This window comes from Protopterus annectens, chromosome 9.part0 (genome assembly GCF_019279795.1).
Source record: "Protopterus annectens isolate FY-2018-M chromosome 9.part0, PAN1.0, whole genome shotgun sequence".
In the NCBI taxonomy this organism is placed as follows: Eukaryota; Metazoa; Chordata; order Ceratodontiformes; family Protopteridae; genus Protopterus; species Protopterus annectens.
Genome location: NC_056743.1, coordinates 453,452,455 through 453,470,960, shown reverse-complemented (window position 1 = coordinate 453,470,960; position 18,506 = coordinate 453,452,455). Strand labels below are relative to the sequence as shown.

The 18,506-nt window shown below is 46.3% G+C and overlaps 1 protein-coding gene across 3 annotated transcripts in view; it reads right to left on the bottom strand.

The window, feature by feature from the left end:
• ANK1 (ankyrin 1) overlaps positions 1–18,506 on the bottom strand; it is a 1,899,552-nt gene that overhangs the window by 953,008 nt on the left and 928,038 nt on the right. The window lies entirely within an intron of this gene.

Below are 18,506 nucleotides of genomic sequence, written 5' to 3'. Positions count from 1 at the left end.
CATTGAGCAAATGGCTGTCCTCCTGTGACAACAGGTGTGGAATCGAAGGCAAAGGCCATGGAGGCTTCCGTACCAGACTTCTCAGTAATGGGTACCAGTGCTGTCGAGGCCAATCTGGAGCTATTAAAATCATCCTCGGCTTGTCCTGTCTGACCTTTAGAAGTACCTTTGGGAGGAGAGGCAGAGGTGGAAAGGCATACACATGAAGATTGCTCCAATTGAAAGAAAGAGCATCCACTTTCCAAGCTGTGGGATGAAACCTTTTGTGCAAAACTTTGGCAGCTGATGGTTTAGTGGAGAAGCGAACAGATCTATGTCTGGAGTTCCCCATGACACTGTCAATTTCTGAAACACATGAGGATCCAATTTCCACTCGTGGGGATCCATAATTCGTCTGCTCAACACATCTGCTAAGGAGTTCTGTGCTCCTGGCAGAAACCTTGCCTGAAGATTGAGTTGTAAACTGAGAGCAGTCTCCCACAAAATCATTGCTTGCCTGCATAGAGGATAAGAATCGTTCCCCTTGCTTGTTGATGTACCACATGACAGTTGTGTTGTCTGTTAGAATCAACACCTGCCCTGGAAGAAGTAAATCCTTGAAAGCTATTAATGCAAACTGGACTGCTAACATCTCCTTTAGATTGATATGTAAATGTTGTAGTCTGGCAGGCCACTTGTCTTGTATCCACTTTCCATTTAGATGAGCTCCCCAAGCTTTGTCTGAGGCATCTGTCGTTAAAATCTGACTCGCCTCTGGCCGGGTCACAGAGAGTCCCTTGTTTAGGTGACATTCCTGAGCCCACCACAAAAATTCCTTTTGAATGCAAGGTATTATTTGAATGACAGTGTCTAGATCCTGGCAGTGCTGTGTCCATACATTTTTGAGATACCATTGTAGCTTCCTCATATGCAGTTTGGCATTGGGAAGCACCAGAATACAAGATGCCATGAACCCTAAGGCTTGAAGGACTGTCCTTGCAGTCAGCCCGGACTGATGAGATAGCTGATGGAAGTAAAGGGATAGACTCTTTTGTTTGTCCGGGGTTAAAAAGGCCATCTGGGATGCTGTATTCAGTCTCACACCCAGAAAGCACATGTCTTGAGAGGGTACTAGACTGGACTTTATTTCGTTCACAGAATACCCTAGGCATCTTAGCACTGCTGTCACATATTCCAAATGACGAAGAAGCTCTTCCCTTCCTTGAGCCAGAATCAGGCAGTCGTCCAAATAAGGATAGATCTGTATTCCTTTCAGCCTGAAGAAAGCAATCACTGGAGCCAGAACTTTTGTGAACACTCTTGGCGCAGTAGATAAGCCAAAGGGCAATGCAGAGAACTGATAGTGAAAAGTCCCAGCTCGAAAACGCAGATACTTCTTGCAACTTAGTCTGATAGGAACATGAAGGTAAGCCTCCTTGAGATCCAAAGTTACCATCCAATGATCCTTGCCCAGCAGAGGCAAAAGCTGTTGTAACGTCAACATTTTGAACTTGGGAATGTCCAGATAAGTGTTGAGGATAGATAGATCCAAAATTGGTCTCCACGTGTTCCCCTTCTTTGGTACTAGGAACAGGCGAGAATAAAATCCTAGGCCCACTTCTGGCATAGGGACCGGCTGTATGGCCCCTAGTTGAAGTAACAGAGAAATTTGCTTGTGAGCCTCTATTCTTTGTTGAGGAGGAACGTCTGGCATGCCTCTGAAAGGAGGCAAGGTATGGAAATAAAACCTGTATCCTCGGTGTATGATATCCAATACCCATTTGTCTTGGGTAATTAAACTCCAATTTTCTTTGAAAAGTGCCAACCTTCCTCCCAAAGGTGCTGCCAGACGAGAAGGCTCTGGCAGCTGAAAAGGTAGGTCATTGGGTCTGTTTACGAAAGGATTGACCCCTGCCCTCACCTGAAGACTGTGCAGGAGAACTCCCTGTTCTAGGCCTGAAAGAGCCCTGAGCTCTGCCCCTACCACGTCTAGATCTACCCCTAGACTGGGAATCATAAGAAGGATACGTCCACCCTTTAGCAGGCCAATTTCTGCTAAACTTTGGAGGCTGAACCTGCAAAAAATCTTTAACAGTCTGCATAGACTTAGCTTTGTCTTCCATTTTCTTTAAAACTGCCTCAACAGGAGGACCAAACAACACGTCAGATTGTAAAGGAGCATCTAAAATCCTTGTTTTAACATGTTCAGACAAATTTTGATCCCTTAGCCAGACGTGCCTGCGAAGAACTGACCCAGTGGCAGCCACCCTAGACGAAGCCTGTACAGCATCAAAACCACATTGCAAAGAATGCTTACCCACCTGTTCAGAAACATGTACTAAATCTTGCAACTCTTTACAATCAATACCTACAGCCAGAGCATCAACCTTAGACTTTAATTGTGAAAGGAGATAGTTTTGGTATTTCAACATGTGAAACTGGCAATTCAAAGCCCTCATAGCCAGAGTGGAAGAAGTATAAACTTTCTTTCCCCATCTATCCAAGGCCCTAGCCTCTTTGTCTGCCGGAACCGGATTCTTAACAACAGAAGCCTTGACACCTTTAGGCCCCTGGCTAACAGTTTCTGGGTCTGCCCTAGGACTCTTAAAAAGATACTTATGAGCTTCAGGCACCCTGTAATACCTATCCGGCTTAACAGGAGCAGGAGGCAAAGAATCAGGATTAAGCGAAGCCTCTGTAAAAACATCTTCCACTACATCCAAAACAGGAGGTATAGCCAAAGGCCTATGCTGGGGTAAAAACAAAAATTCCCTAAGCCTTTTCCTGCAATCAGAGAAGTCCTGGCCTTCCCACTTAAAATGCTCCCTCATGGAATGAAGAGTTTCTGAAAAAGAAAAATCCTCAGGAGGAGAAGCAGAAGGAGTAGAATCATCCACATCAGAATCAGAATAAGGAGAGTACTCCTGCAAGTCTTCAGCCGAAGACTCTGACACATCTGAAGCCTGCTCAAAACCCCCTAGCTCAGGCTCCACCCTAGGCCTCTTATCAGGAGGGGGCATAGAACCCCTAATCAAAGTAATCAAATCTTCTGCCATTTTAAGCATATGCTTCTTGGGCACAGTACCTGAAGAGCTAGGGGTAACACCAACTGAAGCTAAACCTGGCCTGCCCCTGGGAGAAGCCTTAGAAACAGAAGGAGAGGGCCTAACCACCCTAGGAAGAGAGGGGAGTATAGTAACCTGAGAAGCCCCCTCAGCTTGACTTGCCTCCTGAGAGGCCACATCTTGCAATACTAAAGACTCACCCTGGGAACACAAAGAAACCTCCGGTGGAGCCACCGGCTCCACCGACACCTCTAAAGAACCGGCGTCCGGTACAGACGGTTCTTCCAGCCTAGGCTTAACTGCTTTGTCCTTGCGCTTCTTAGAAGCGGCGCCGGAGCATCCGACGGCATTTTATAATTGCACCGCTTCCCAAAGACTAACTTTGCACAATCCAACCTCCTCTTTATAGTGCGTTTATTAAATCTAGCACAAGAGCGACAGCCAACAACGTCGTGCACAGGCCCTAAGCAAGGAATACACAAAGTATGATAATCTCTATGCGGTATCTGTTTCCCACAAGAAATGCAATTATTGACTTTTTCTGACATCCGGTAAATCACTGAGGCAAGAAAAAACTAAAATATTCCTCAACGGGGTACTTAGCCAACTTTGAACTCGGTCTGAAACTTCGAAATCGAAAAATCTCAGAACGCCAACCGGCACTTGCAATACTGCTTCTGCATCGGACCATGCGGCAAAAAAGACTAAGGATATGACGTCGGTCATGCGCATTTGTACCCTGACGTCCTGATGTCAGTCAAATGCGCCTTGACCGACGTCAGCCTTATACTTTGATATTCGGGCCGACCGAGGACAGCGGACTACCCAAGTGTAAGGACTGCAGCAATGTGAGATAAAGAACATCTTCAGATTTTGCATGCTTGCATCTGTTACGGTGGTGGTTTTGTCCTTTGAACTTTGCCTAAAAAAGGCACTATAGGGGTGGCAAGAGCCTTAGTCAGTAACCTGAATCCAAGGGGTGACAGGTGCAGACCCTCTCTGGCAAAGTATCGTGGTCTGTCGATCATGTCATCCCAGGCAGACAGATACTGGATCCCCTTTGAATGACACCGGAAGCTTAGCCAATTGTTGAAGCCAATCATTTTGTCCTTATACTGTGGTATCATTCTGAGCGAAGGCAGGATGCTACTCAGGGCTAGGATCATACCAGCCTGGGCCACATTATCAGAGAGCTCTTCCATGTCTCTTTTCATATAGTCCAGGGAGGTACATCTCAAGTCATTCACTCCAACATGGACAATGACAGAGTCATATTTGTACTTGTTGTGGAGTGACTTGAGTGCATGCGTTATGTGGTGGATATTAGCACCTGACAGACAGCTGACTGCAATTTTCTCCTTGTTTAGCCTGGTGAGTGGGACATCAGTGTGCCTGACTATAGTCACCTATGACTAAAGTGTTGGGTACGTTGTCTTGCATTAGGGGCTGTTGTTCGGTGGCACACTGGTGTCATGAGCTATGTGACACTTTGGTTGTGATTGGTGTTTGTTTGCGTTTCAACTTCGGAGGTCCTTGTTGCTTGGGCAGGTTACTGTTAAGGGCCTCCACATATGTGGTTTAGTGTTGCTATGTGTGGGTGTTGGTGGTGTGGGTTTAGAAGGGCTATGTGTTGCTTGAGGTGTAGTGCAGATGTTAACCTTCTCCTCTTGACTGTCTAGAGAGCTTTGCTTCCAGTTTGGCTATGTAAGTGCATCTCTCGCAGGTTGTAGTGTTGGGTGGTAGGAGGAGAGGGTTGTCTGTGTACATGAGGCAATTGCTGCATTGCCCCAGTATGCTCAGATTCACCAGGTGGACAGGAGAAATCACCGGAAGCTGACCCATGGACATGCCTGGTTTGGTGCTTTTTTTGTAAAGTACAAGAGCTATTTTCCCTTACCTTAGCAAGGTACTTTGCCATTATAGGCTGTTTAGTGCCTATGATTAATTTCTCCTTATTAACAAGGAGAGTTGAGTGCTTGTATCAGTTTAAAACTTCCTAGTGCTTCCCAGCAGGTTTTAAAGCAAGTGCTAGTCACAGGGATGCTTAAAGGTAAGATGAAAAAATGGTTTATCCTAAACACTGCAGTGTGCACAGAGGAGTTAGATGTGAAAGTAGGTAACTTAAGTTTTACCTGTCTAAAAAGTTAAGTTTTAGTGGAGAGTCACTATTTTTAAAAAAGCAAGATAGATTGAAAGGGAGTGGTCACTTTTGTATTCTGGTACTATGGAATACAGTAGGATGACCAATACATTTAAATAGCTGAAGGGGAGTGATTTCACAAAATGATAATGTTGTGCTTACTCATACAAGCCAGTAAAAACAGAGATGAAATGAGATATATGGTCAAATTAACATAAGGGGAAGGCAACTAGACAGACAGTGGTGTTTAAGAACACTACAGTAACCGGGTGGGAGAGTGGGGAAATAATTCTGCCTGACTCACAAAAGACAGAGCTGTGGTCTCTTTTCAAGTTTTAATATGCAGTTAAAAGAATAATACAAGTAAAACACAAGGTAAATAAAACAAATCACAGTATTCAAAATAGAAAAAGGCAATAAAGTAATACAACAAATAAAAAGCAAACTAACCTTTCCCTCACAGCAAAGTGTAGCAGTGTCTGGGTGAGCCTTTCTATTTTTTCTTATTTCTTTTAGTTTCCCTAGGTTTAATTAACTAATGGGGCACTAACTAAAATTTGCATGGAACATAATAAACCTTAATATGGGTGGAGCTTAATTACATGACAGTGGTGCACTTTAGAGCAATAATCTGTCCTTCAAGAGTGTAAGCCAACTGTTGTAGAAGTAAGTAAAACATATAAGCTTGTATCTCACCTCTTCTCTGTAAAATAGATATTAGACCAGCAAAGTCTTTCATCTATCATGTTAATGGATTGCATATGCAATAATCAGAGGTTACAAGCACCATGTATCTCTGAAGTAAAGACATCAACCATTACACTAATCCCTGCCCTCCATATCACATATACATATCAAATGTCATAAGAAGCAAATACATAATAAATAAACACAGACTATGAAGACAAGTGTTTATTCATCTTATTATAACTTCAAAATTTCTATGGATTTTAAGTCAGTAGTTCATGATATACTGAATACACCCTACTCCTGGAGTCATTGGTATTGCTCGAGATTATAGATTGTACCCCTGGAGTCATTCATATGGGTTGAGATTATATGTCTAGCCCTGGAGTCATTGCTATGGTTTAAGAATATATATGATAACCCTGGAGTCATTGTTATGGCTTGAGATTATATATCATACCTCTGGAGTCATTGTTATGTTTTAAGATTATATATCATACCCCGGGAGTCATTGTTATGTCTTGAGATTATATATCATACCCCTGGAGTCATTGTTACGGCTTGAGATTACATAGCATACCCCTAGCGGCACTGTTATGGCTTGAGAGTATATATCATACCCCTGGAGTCATTGTTATGTCTTGAGATTATATATCATACCCCTAGAGGCACTGTTATGGTTTGAGAGAATATATCATATCCCTGGAGTGAATGTTACAGTTTAAGATTATATAATGTACCCCTGGAGTTATTGTTATGGCTGGAGGTTATATATTGTACCCCTGGAGTGATTGTTGTGGCTTGAAATTCTACATCATACCCCTGGAGTCATTGTTATGGCTTAAGATTCTACATCATACCCCTGGAGTCATTGTTATGGCTTAAGATTCTACATCATACCCCTGAAGTCATTGTCATGGCTTGATATTACAAAGTATTCATTCTTCAGAAGTACATTCCTTTCCTTTAGTGCCCTGACACTGACATGACAATGAGAAGGCATCAGTGAAGGGAAGAGAAGGGGTCTGTCCTTCTCAATTTCTTTTCTGCTCCAAAAAGATGGAACTGTCAACAATATGAGGAACAATATCCTTCTGAAATGCTCTGAATAAGCCTCAGAAGGATTGGAGACTGGGAGTACAGACTAATGACTAAACACCCTTAGAAGATTTACAGTTTCAGTAAGGTACTTAACATCACTTCAAAAGGGAAATTCAGTAAGCATTCCGTGCCATAATAAACAAACCCTGTGCAGTGGAGTGGCATGTTCAAAGCTAAGATCTCCCAGTCTGGCAAACTGAAATGTTGAAATGAAAGCAGATACGAGCATTAAAGATTACAAAATAAACTGGAAAGTTCTTCAAAGGCTGATGTCCTCTCCAAACAGAGAAAATCATGGCTGGCAGTCATGATTACCCTCTAGGGGCAGCTGAAATAAGACTTCTTAGGATACACCATCAATCCTAGCAGATATGAAAGTTGCACAGAATTATCCCTGTGATTTATCAAGTACTGTAGGAATGATGTTAAAAGCAGCAAGGTGTCCAGATAAGGAAACACAGAATCTCCCAGTTGCTGCCAACAGCAGGCAACAAAAATATGGCACATAGGACAAGCCAAAAGGTGAGGCCCTGAATTAGTATCTCTGACATGCCAGTGTGATGTGAAGGAACCTGTCATGAGCCTCATTTATTGCAATATGAAGATAAATATCCTGCATATCCATTTTATGTAAGTGTGCAGAAGTGACTGAAATGGCAGCATTCTAAAAGGTTTGCACTACACAAAATGATTTTAAATTTTAAAATGCACTGTGGACCAAAGGCCCCAAGCCATTCCAAAATGAGATACTAAACAGCCTTACCAAACACATAAAGCACTGAGAAGGAAGGAGCCATTAACTTGACCTGCATCCCACTTGGGAACACAGATGTATGCAGCTTGGGTGGTGGTGTAGAATAACTCCAGATAAAATGGTACAGGCCAGCAGATAAATTAAATACATTGCATATGTAGAGCAAGTACCTATTTCAACATGTAAATGTTTTCCAAGAGCTCCTTTCTGGTCCCCAGCTAATTCAAAGAAGCATTATACAACAGCACATGATCTCTCAGAGTAGCTTGTTTTCAGTATCATGTCAGGTATTGGGTGTTATTCAACACTTAAGGCATATGATGGCAACAGAGCATGTTTTCTTGCCACAGTGGTCTAGTTTCCCGGATGACTTCCATTCCACAGGCAATTCACTAAGTTTCTACTGTTCTTCTGCCATTTGTGGGTGGCCAAAGCCATTGCAAATATAGCAATCATGGGGAATGACAGTCCACAAACTAATAGCCTTTGAATGAATTAATTAAATTTTTGATTGTTTCTTTAAGATAGCCTCTTTTCACTGAAGCTATTTCATTGATGAAATGTTTCACCCCCATAGGTTCTAATAAATATGATACAGTGGGAACTGATTTCATCCATAGGTTAAATATGATTGGATGCAATTGTCATGTGATTTTATAAGCACTGCTTTTTAAACTGGTGAAATGAAATGTTCATTTATTTTAATCACTGCCTCTGAAGAAGTCTTATTAAAAGCAAAAGGACGAAAGCGCTAAAAATATATCTCCATTTATGACTGTCATTTCAGTATTTTAGAGTGGATATTCTGCAATTTTTTTACGTTACTCTTGTGAATTTTCCTTGGTATGCTTCAAGAACAGTATTTATCATCTAAGAGGCTTTCATTTATGATTTCAGTGATAAACTGTCTAGCTGTAGTGTTCTGGCCTACAAGTGCCATGTGGAAGTCAGTCATTACCACAAACTGATCACCATGGAAATCTCCATCTCACCTACATCCCCCGCTAAGGTGACCATCCTGAAAAAACTCTCTAAAGCCAACTTTTGGCTCCTAAAAACAGAGGTGGCTAACTTCCCAGCACACATGCCAATGGAAAATAGCTGCATGACTGCCGAATCATACACCGATGCACTGTACAAGCACATACACAAATGCATGGACCTTGCCATACTAAACAGAACTAAGATGCTCACCTCCAAAGAAAAAGAAAGCCAATATGGTGGTCCCCAGCCATAAATAAACTCTACAACAGAAGGAAGAAACTGTTGCAGAAAAAAATGAAGTCACAAGACTGGAAAACCTCCCCTATCAGTCTCAACAAAAATCTGAGATCCCTTATCAAATCCTCTAAAGCCAGCTATGAAGGCAGAATTGTGGCTGACACCAAAAACAACCAAAAAGTCTTCTACAGCTATATCAAAAATCTCCAAGGCAATACCCAGGTTTGCTCTGAATTATTGCACAATGGTGCCTCCTATACTGAGCCAACATACTGGCCGACAGATTCAGTACCAGCTTTACCCCTCTCCCACCAAGGGCCCTATCACAATACCAGAAGAAAGCCTGGTACTCACCATTTCTGCAGCACAGGTAAAAGCTGCATTGTCCAAAGCCAAGAATACAGCATCCATAGGACTTGATAATATCCCTGGTTGCATCCTACATGAGTTACAAAATGAAATGGCATCACATCTGTGTGCCCTGTTCAATCATAGCCTTACCCCAGGCTATGTCCCTAATGAATGGCACACTGCTACAGTCATCCCGCTTCATAGAAGGGGAGCAACTACAGACCCAGGGAACTATCGCCCCATTAGCCTGACGAGTCTGGTATGCAAAGCTATGGAGCGCATCATCATGGACCTGCTTAACAAAGATATATGAAATCTCCAAACTCTTGACCCCACACAGTTTGGTTTTGTTAAGGGGAGATCCTGCCTGCTGAACCTGGCTGACTTCTTTGAGGCAGTCACCAAGGCTGTGGATGAGGGTAAGGCTGTGCATACAGCCTACCTCGACCTGGTCAAGGTCTTTGATACCATTTCCCACTTAGGTATCATTGATAAACCCACCAAACTAGGCATCAATCCCTACATCATTAGGTGGGTTGCAAATTGGCTCACACACAGGATCCACAGAGTGAAAGTTGTGGATTCCAAGTCAGATTTTCGACCAGTCACGAGTGGAGCCCCACAGGGCTTGGTCCTGGGCCCTCTCCTGTTTTTCATCTACTTCTCAGAAGTCCAGGCCAACACAGAAGGACTCTGGCTGACAAGTTCACTGATGACTGCAAAGCTAGGAGTCATTATCAACTCACCAAGTGATGCAGACATCAAAAGGGCCTCTCTGTGACCAATGACTGGTGTCAGAACCATGGCCTGAAGCTTAACTCAAAAAATGTGTTATCATCCCCTTTGGAAAAAACTCAGTTCTCATGAATTACCACGTTGATGGCAGCCCACTGAACACTGAAGGAGCCATAAGAGATCTGGGCACCCAGGTCGACAGCCACCTCACCTTCAACCACCACACTGCCACTGTGGTCAGAAAGTCCTTCTACGTGACACATCTTATAACCAAAGGTTTCGCATCCAGGAAGAAAGAGGTCATCATCCCTCTCTACTCATCCCTCATTCGACCAATCATCGAATATAACCCCCTGTTTGGCATGTACCTGACCAGACACCTACAACAGCTGAAGAGCCCAGAAAACTACCTCACAAAAAGGATCCTAGGCCTTAAACACATGTCCTACATGGACAGACTCAAGAAACTTCAGCTGTTCTCAGTCTATTATCATCTACTTAGAGGCAATCTCTGCTTGACTTACAAAGCCCCGTCTGACCCAGCCCTACTTGAAATGCTACATCTAAAGAAATCCCAATCCTCCGCGTCACACACTCCAGAGATCACAACCTCATTACCACAATTAACAGAACATGCTGGAGGGACAGGTTCATCTCTCAAAGACTGCCCATACTCTGAAATAGGCTTCCCGTTCATGTCAAGCAGAGCACCTCGCTGGCCCTCTTCAAGAGAAATCTTGATGAGTGGATGGGTAACAGAAAGTTCACCCCAGGGATCACTTCAGTTGCCCTACTGGATAAGGACACTGTGAACTAACATCTGGTGGCATGGTGCCTGGGCAGTTTTTTGGGCTAGGCTTGTAAAGGCTCCAGGGCCATTAGCCTAGTAGACACCTATGAACCTATTAGTCATGTGGTAGTGGAAAGCTACAGAGACTGGGCCCTGAGACCCCAACATTAGTGCTCAAAAATAAGTGTGCCACCTGACATGAGGAAGAACATAAACTGAAGAGCAGTAATACAGATGGTTAGGTGTGTACTGGCAAGGTGTAGATGGCCACTGGGCCCATCTGCCTTCTACATTCTGTGATTCTAAGAGATAAGGTATTCTATGTCTGCCATGATGTACTGACAGGAAGCATACAAAACAAGGAAGAACAAGGATCTGCACATGATAACCAGTAATCTGAACCCAAGTACAATGTCACTGGGATGAACCAGTCACCAGGAAGATGTGTGTAACAAAAGGGCTGCAGATGACTATCCTAAACTCTGTCGGCCATTGTTAAACCTACAGCTGAAGCACAAGGGTACTTACAGAGGAGGGAACATCAAGCTCATGGGCAGTACCCAGAGGAGGATCTCATAAGACCACTAAATGGGAGGAAGATTGGATTATGAAGATAAGCTAAAGTCACTTCATATGATTTCTTTAGAGGGGGGTATTAATGTATGGCATGACTTGTATCTAGGAAATTTAAGAAACATTTTGCAGACTAGGTGGTGGATCCTGGGATACCCTGCTGGAGAAACTGGTGGATTGTAAATAATAAGAAGTTATGTACTCACCATAACGTTCCATCTGAGTAGGTAAACTTCATTTGTCAGCAACCTATGGGTTATCGGATCCATATCGCATCCGAACCAGCAGTTTCCAGCAGCTAAGATCCGAGTTCCAAGCTCCTCCCCCTTACCCATAACTCCCTGCCATCCCTTCCTGACCTCATATCGAGTTTGTCTAAAAACAAGGCTTGCCATCACAACCTGTTTAGGGTAAAATGGGTACAATCTACCGTGAAGCAGGAACATCAAAAACATCCGAAGAGGACAGGGGGACGGAGGGAGGGAAGGTTGCTGACAAATGAAGTTTACCTACTCAGATGGAACATTATGGTGAGTACATAACTTCTTAATCTGAAGTAGTTAACTTCATTTGTGCATCAACCTATGGGACAGAGTCCCCAGCTACCTGAATCTTGGGAGGCCCTCAAGGAAGGATGTTCCGGAGCACTGCGGAGCCAAAGGATGCTCTCCCTCTAGAAACCAGATCTAACTTGTAGTGGTTTATAAAAGTGTGAGATGAGGCCCATGTGGCAGCGGAGCAAATGTCATCCAACGAAACTCTAGCCCGAAAAGCAGCAGAGGTAGAAACAGATCGAGTTGAATAGGCATGGACTCCCTGAGGAGCAGGCCTGCCAGAACTCTCATAAGCCAAGAGAATACACTGAGAAATCCACCTGGATAGTGTGACTTTAGAAACAGCTTTCCCCAAACTGGATTTAGCAAAGCACACAAATAACTGATCTGAACGTCTGTGACCTGCTGTCCTGTGCAGATAAAATCTCAACTGTCTGTGTACATCCAAAGAGTGTAATTTGTATTCGCCCTTATTTTGGTAATTGGGGAAGAAGACTGGCAAATTAATAGACTGATTAATATTACTTTTGGAAGCAATTTTGGGGAGAAAAGAGGGATTGGTCCTGAGGAATACCCTATCCTTGTGGAAAATCAAGTACGGAGGCTTGGCACAAAGGGCTTGAAGCTCCAAAACCCTTTTTGCCGACGTGATAGTGACAAGAAAGGCTGTTTTCCAGGACAAGAACTTGAGATCTACCGAGGCAGCAGGCTCAAAGGGAGAAGCTGTTAAGGCCTGGAGCACCAGCGATAAGTCCCAAGGAGGGATCACATCTTTCACCGGAGGCCTTAGTAGGAAGGTGCCTTTTAAGAAGGCCTTACATAATCTGGATGAAGTCAGAGGGCCAAGATCACATCCAACGTGGTAATGAGCGTTAGCCGCCAACTGTACTTTGACTGTGGAAGAGCTAGCACCTTTATCAAACAGTCCCGACAGAAAATCCAGCACAGCTGGTAACGAGCTGTGAAAGGATCTAGGTTCTGATGTTCAGCCCAAATAGAAAAACGTTTCCATTTGCTATGATAAACCTTCCTAGTAGATGGCTTGTGGGCCGCCACTAGGATCGCTTTGACCTGAGAAGAGATACCGGGAGTCCGAACTAACAGTGGAACTGGATCAACCAAGCTGTGAGCTTGAGGTTGTCCAGGTTCGGGGTTGGTAGGTCCAGGGGGTGAGATATCAAATCCGGAAGGGGATCTAAAATCCAGGGAGGATTCACTAGATGAGACCACAGATAAGGGAACCATGCCTGATGAGGCCAGAATGGGGCAATGAGGATTATCGTGCATCCCAACTGTCTGGCTTTCTGCAGAAATTTGAGCATCAGGGGAAGGGGCAGATAAGCATAAAGAAGACCGGGAGGCCAAGCATGCACCAGAGCATCTCTTGGTGATTCCCCGGGTGGGGGAATTAGAGCGAAGTAGGTGTCGCACTTCGTGTTTGAAGGAGAGGCGAAAAGATCGCAACAAGGTTGACCCCATTTGGAGAAGATCTGCTTCACTACTTTGGGATTCAGAGACCACTCGTATGAGGAGAGGATGGTGGGACTCAGACTGTCCGATAGAATGTTGGACCGACCCGGAATGTGCGTCGCTACGAGAAAGCGGTTGGTGGAAATCGCCCATTCCCAAACTCTCATGGCCTCTCGACAAAGTGGATAGGACCTGGTTCCCCCTTGTTTGTTGATATACCAAACGACAGACATGTTGTCCGTCTGGATCACAATCGTCCCGACGGGAAGAATGCTCTGAAGTGCTTGTAACGCAAACAGCACCGCCCTCATCTCCAGGACACTGATATGCAGTGAGGTCTCCATCTGGTTCCACGTGCCTTGGACGGTCCTGCCGCAACAATGCCCCCCCCCCACCCGAGGCGAGAGGCGTCCGTGGTCACCGTGGCTAGGGGAGGGGACATAGAGAAGGGGCGCCCCTTTTGGAGGTCTGGAGACTGGAGCCACCATAAGAGGGCACTCCTGCAAACCCTGCTGAGAGGGACAGGATGGCTTAGGGGAAAACGCAGGAAGGACCATTGGACTTGGAGTGTTCATTGCAGAATCCTCATATTTAGGCGTGCCATGGGAAGGAGATTGATGGTAGCCACCATCGAGCCTAGGGCCCTCAGGACCAGTTCCGCCGGAGGGGTCGGACAATGAAGAATAGCCTGCACATGTAGTTTTAGGGATCGCAACCGGTCCGGAGTTAAGAAAACTAAGAGCTGGTTTGTGTCTACCCTGGCTCCGATAAAATCTATGACCTGAGTTGGGAGCAGGGAGGACTTCCCAGCATGAATCGTGATCCCCAGCCGGGGAGCTAAGCGAAGGAAGAAATTCCTGGCTGTGCAGAGTAGATGCCGTGTGGGGGCAATCAGGAGCCAGTCGTCCAGGTACGGAAAGACCTGAATTCCCTGAAGTCTCAGGTGGGCCGCTACTACCGCTAACACCTTGGTGAACACCCTGGGGGCTGTAGTGAGACCAAAGGGGAGGACCCTGAACTGATAGTGACTGGCTCCTAGCCGGAAGTGGAGAAAACTCCTGGATCGTCTGTCCATTAAGATGTGGTAGTACGCATCCTTGAGGTCTATGGAGCACATCCAGTCGTTCTCCTGCAAAAGGGGGAGAATGGATTGAGGAGTGACCATCCGGAACTTTTCTTTGGCTATTGCCAGGTTCAATAGGGATAAGTCGAGGATTGGCCTTAAGTCCCCCATCTTTTTTGGCATCGAGAAAAACCTGGAGTAAATGCCCGATCCATACTGGACTGGGGGGACATGCTGGATCGCTCCTTTTTCTAGCAGCTGCCGAATTTCTGTAGCTGCGCCCTCCCTCTGATCGGGTGGGACATCGGGGAGGAATCTGGGTCTGAGAGGGGGATGGAGAAACGGAATCTCGTAGCCTCTGGATATGATCCGAAGCACCCAGCGGTCTGTCGTGATGGACTCCCAAGCTGCTAGGTGCTTCGAGAAACGCCCCCTGACTGCCTCCAGAGTGGAGTAGTCAGTAACCCCTCAGGGTTGCTGCATGGGCCGATCAGAGAAAGGTTCTCTGGACCCAAAGTTCTTCGGGGCCCCTCTGCCTCTGGGGCGGCGTCCACCCTGTCCTCCTCTGCCTCTGAAGGACGGAGAGTCCGGAGCAAAACGGGATTGCTGATACTTTCGGAACCACAGCTTCTTCTGTCCCTTTTGGTTCTTCAAGAAGGGCCTCTGGGGAGCAGAGAAGCGGACTCCGATGGCAGACAACGTCTTCCTGTCTTTCTCGCTCTGGACCAAGGTATCACGTACGGTCTTGCCAAAAAGGGCAGAACCATCAAACGGGGCATTAGCAAATGACACCTTGAAGGGTTCTGCAAAATCACAGTGGCGGAGCCAGGCCTGTCGCCTTAGTACGACACCCGCTCCACTAGCTCTAGCGGCCCCTTCCGTAGCATGGGACAGCAGCCGCATAGAGGTATGGGAAATCGACCTGAGAGTGGCCATTCTGGTAGAGTACACCTGCTTGTCGTCTGCCGACATGGACTCTGGGGGTGACCCGGCGTATTCTTTGCTAAGATCCCACTGGAGCCATATGACATGTGCCATGTAGTTCAGCAACCTTATGGAGAAGGTGGCTGAAGCAAACATCCGCTTCCCCAAACGGTCCATCGCCCGGGACTCCTTGTCAGGGGGATGGACCGAGGGACTCTCTTGGGCCAGTTCCCTCTTGGTGGCTGCCGCCACCAACATGGCATCTACTGGGGTTCCCTTGCTCCAATGAGACCTGTCCAAAGCCGGGCTGAGAATTCTGTCAGGCCTCTTAGGGACGGGCTCCACAGTGTCCGGCTCCTTCCAAGCCCTGGTAGTGATCAGATCTACCAGGGGATCGGTCGCAGGGGACACCCAAGAGGTAGACGGGCCTGCTTCAAATGCCTCCAGGAACACGGACTCGTCCGAGGTAGGCTTTGAGGCAGACCACCCCCCCCGATCCTGATCATCTTCATGATGCCTTCAAATGAGACGTCTTCGGGGGGTGATCTTGGGGAGCCTTCCCATTCCTCCAAGTCCGTGTCCTCAGTCAAGGACTCGGGGGGAGTCCAAGTGCCTCCTTTTGCACTTGCGCTTGTGAGGGACCTCCTCAGGGGGGCTGTCTGAGGAGGCCTCACCAGCCACATCTTGTTCCAACAAGGGAACTATCTGGGATGTCTGAGCAGGCTGTCCCTGGGGCCGGGTGATGGAAGTCAGACCCATCTGCGAGGGAGTGCAGGGTGGAGCCATAGCCAAGGTCGGGGGCCTGGATTCCATTGACAGAACCCTCTCTACCACGTCGAATGCCAAAGGAGAGTCGCTCCCCCTTAGGATCCGAGAGCCGACTCTCCCTCGGATCCGACGGGCAGATTGGGGCCTGAGCCGAAGCCATCGGATCCGAAGGGCCAGTATGCTCCAACCTAGTTGGAGCCGAAGGCACACTGACCGCCTCGGATCTGAAGCTCAGCTCTCGGCTCCGAGAGCCAGGATCCATAGAAAAGGGACCCGACAGACTCGAGGGTACTGTCGGTGCCGAAGTACCCGAGACTACCGGTGCCGACACCCCCCGGCTCCGATGCTACTCGGCTCCGAAGACCCCAAACCTGGGAAGCGAGTCAGGGAAGGAGCTATCGGGGCCAAAAAGGGGGTAGCGCTCCCCCTCGGAGGGGGGGGAGGCAGGAGCACTCCCATCTGCAGCTGGGCCTGGAGGAACCTTCTCATCATCCGGTCCAAGTCTGCATCTGTCAGGCTTCTGGTCGACCTGGAAGAGGCCACAGAGGCGGGACGGGAGTGCCGCCTCGATGACCTCGAGGGAGATCGGGTCTCCTCCTCCTCTGGCCCCAGCGAAAAGCAGGGAGAACGGAGCCAAGAAGGAGAAGGCCCGGCCGTCCCGGGGGGAGAGACCCGCTTGGCTGGTGGGGCCGACGCAGAGGCCTCGGCCCGCCACTTGTGTTTCTCACGGCACTTCTCCCTCCTAGCTTCCCTATCCTCCTGGCCCGAAGAGGGAGGTTGAGTCCCAGCCAGTGGAAGGGAAGGGACCGTGGATGCTGTCACAGCCGCGGCAGGAACCACGGAGGGGCCGGAGGACGGAGCCGAGTCCTGGGGCAGGAGTCCCGCCAGGTTCAGCTTCGACCTCCGGTCCCTGATAGCCCTGGGGTTGAATGCTGCACAAATAGTACAGCCAAAAGATAGGTGTTCAACCCCAAGGCATAAAACACACCAAGTGTGGCCATCAGCCGGGGAAAGCTTATGGCCACACTCGGTACATTTAGAAAAGAATGTCTTGGAGGCCTCAGACATTACAACTAAAACACAAGCACTAGGCCCCAAGACCACACACACAAACACACCCTAACACTCTAAGAAACAAGGGGGAGGAAACACAAAACCCGAGGGAACACTCTAAAACTAAAACTAAACTAGTTCCAACACTCAAAAATCACCCAAAACTTGAAGAAATTAAAAAATAGAAAGATTTTTCTCACAAGAAGTCTCAGGAAACTCAGACGCTCAAGATCAAGCTGCTGTTCAAACCGCAGCAAACTAGATCTGAGGTCAGGAAGGGATGGCAGGGAGTTATGGGTACGGGGGAGGAGCCTGATGCTCGGATCTTAGCTGCTGGAAACTGCCGGTTCGGATCCGATATGGATCCGATAACCCATAGGTTGATGCACAAATTAAGTTAACTACTTCAGATTGACAGAAATTCTGGGGAGCCTTGAAAGAATGATGGATGTGGTAAGGGTGTGGAGGGCAGATACATTTTCAATGCCGTTATAATCAGGCAGATTCAATTATCTTTTATCTTTTATAAGATTCTTCCCCTAGTGACTTGTAAAAACAGTAATAATAATAAAATATGTTGTTTCACAGCATTATAGATTCATGTTTGAGTACCAGGCTAACTGCCCTGGATGGCCATTTTAAGTCTAGCCAATAACCTGAGGTCAGAATCAAACCATGTATCCTGTATCTATGAGATGAAGCATTAACCATTATGCCAAGCCCACCCAGTGATCACCACCACCCATCATACCACTACAGTTTCACACTTTCTATCATTTCATGCCTTGGCTGTCATCTTATGTACAAGATATTAATTAAACGTTTACTCTCAGAGTATTGAAACTATAGTACTTTGTGTTTCTTTCAATTATTTTGGGGGCATCATTTCAGCTTTTCTAATATAATAAGATCAGCATATTTATCATGACTCAAATCTTGAAGCATTTTCATAAACTGGTACTCCATTTCCAATTGATTTGTGTTACTTTCAGTTTGATCAAATGCTCAGAGGTGAGAAACAAAGCAAAATGAATACTTCCATCCCTCATGCACAAAAAGGCATATAAATACATATCCGTTCTTTGCAGAAAATTTCTGAGTTATTTAACAACCATCAAAGTTCACTAAACACTCACAGAAAAGTTAGTATGCAAACAGGGGGCATTCAGAAACACATTACACACTATATCATCCTGTTTCTATCAGGACTGCTCAGTGCATTATGAGGGAGCGATTAAGAAACCACTGTAGTGCTACAGTAGTATAAAGCCTCCATCT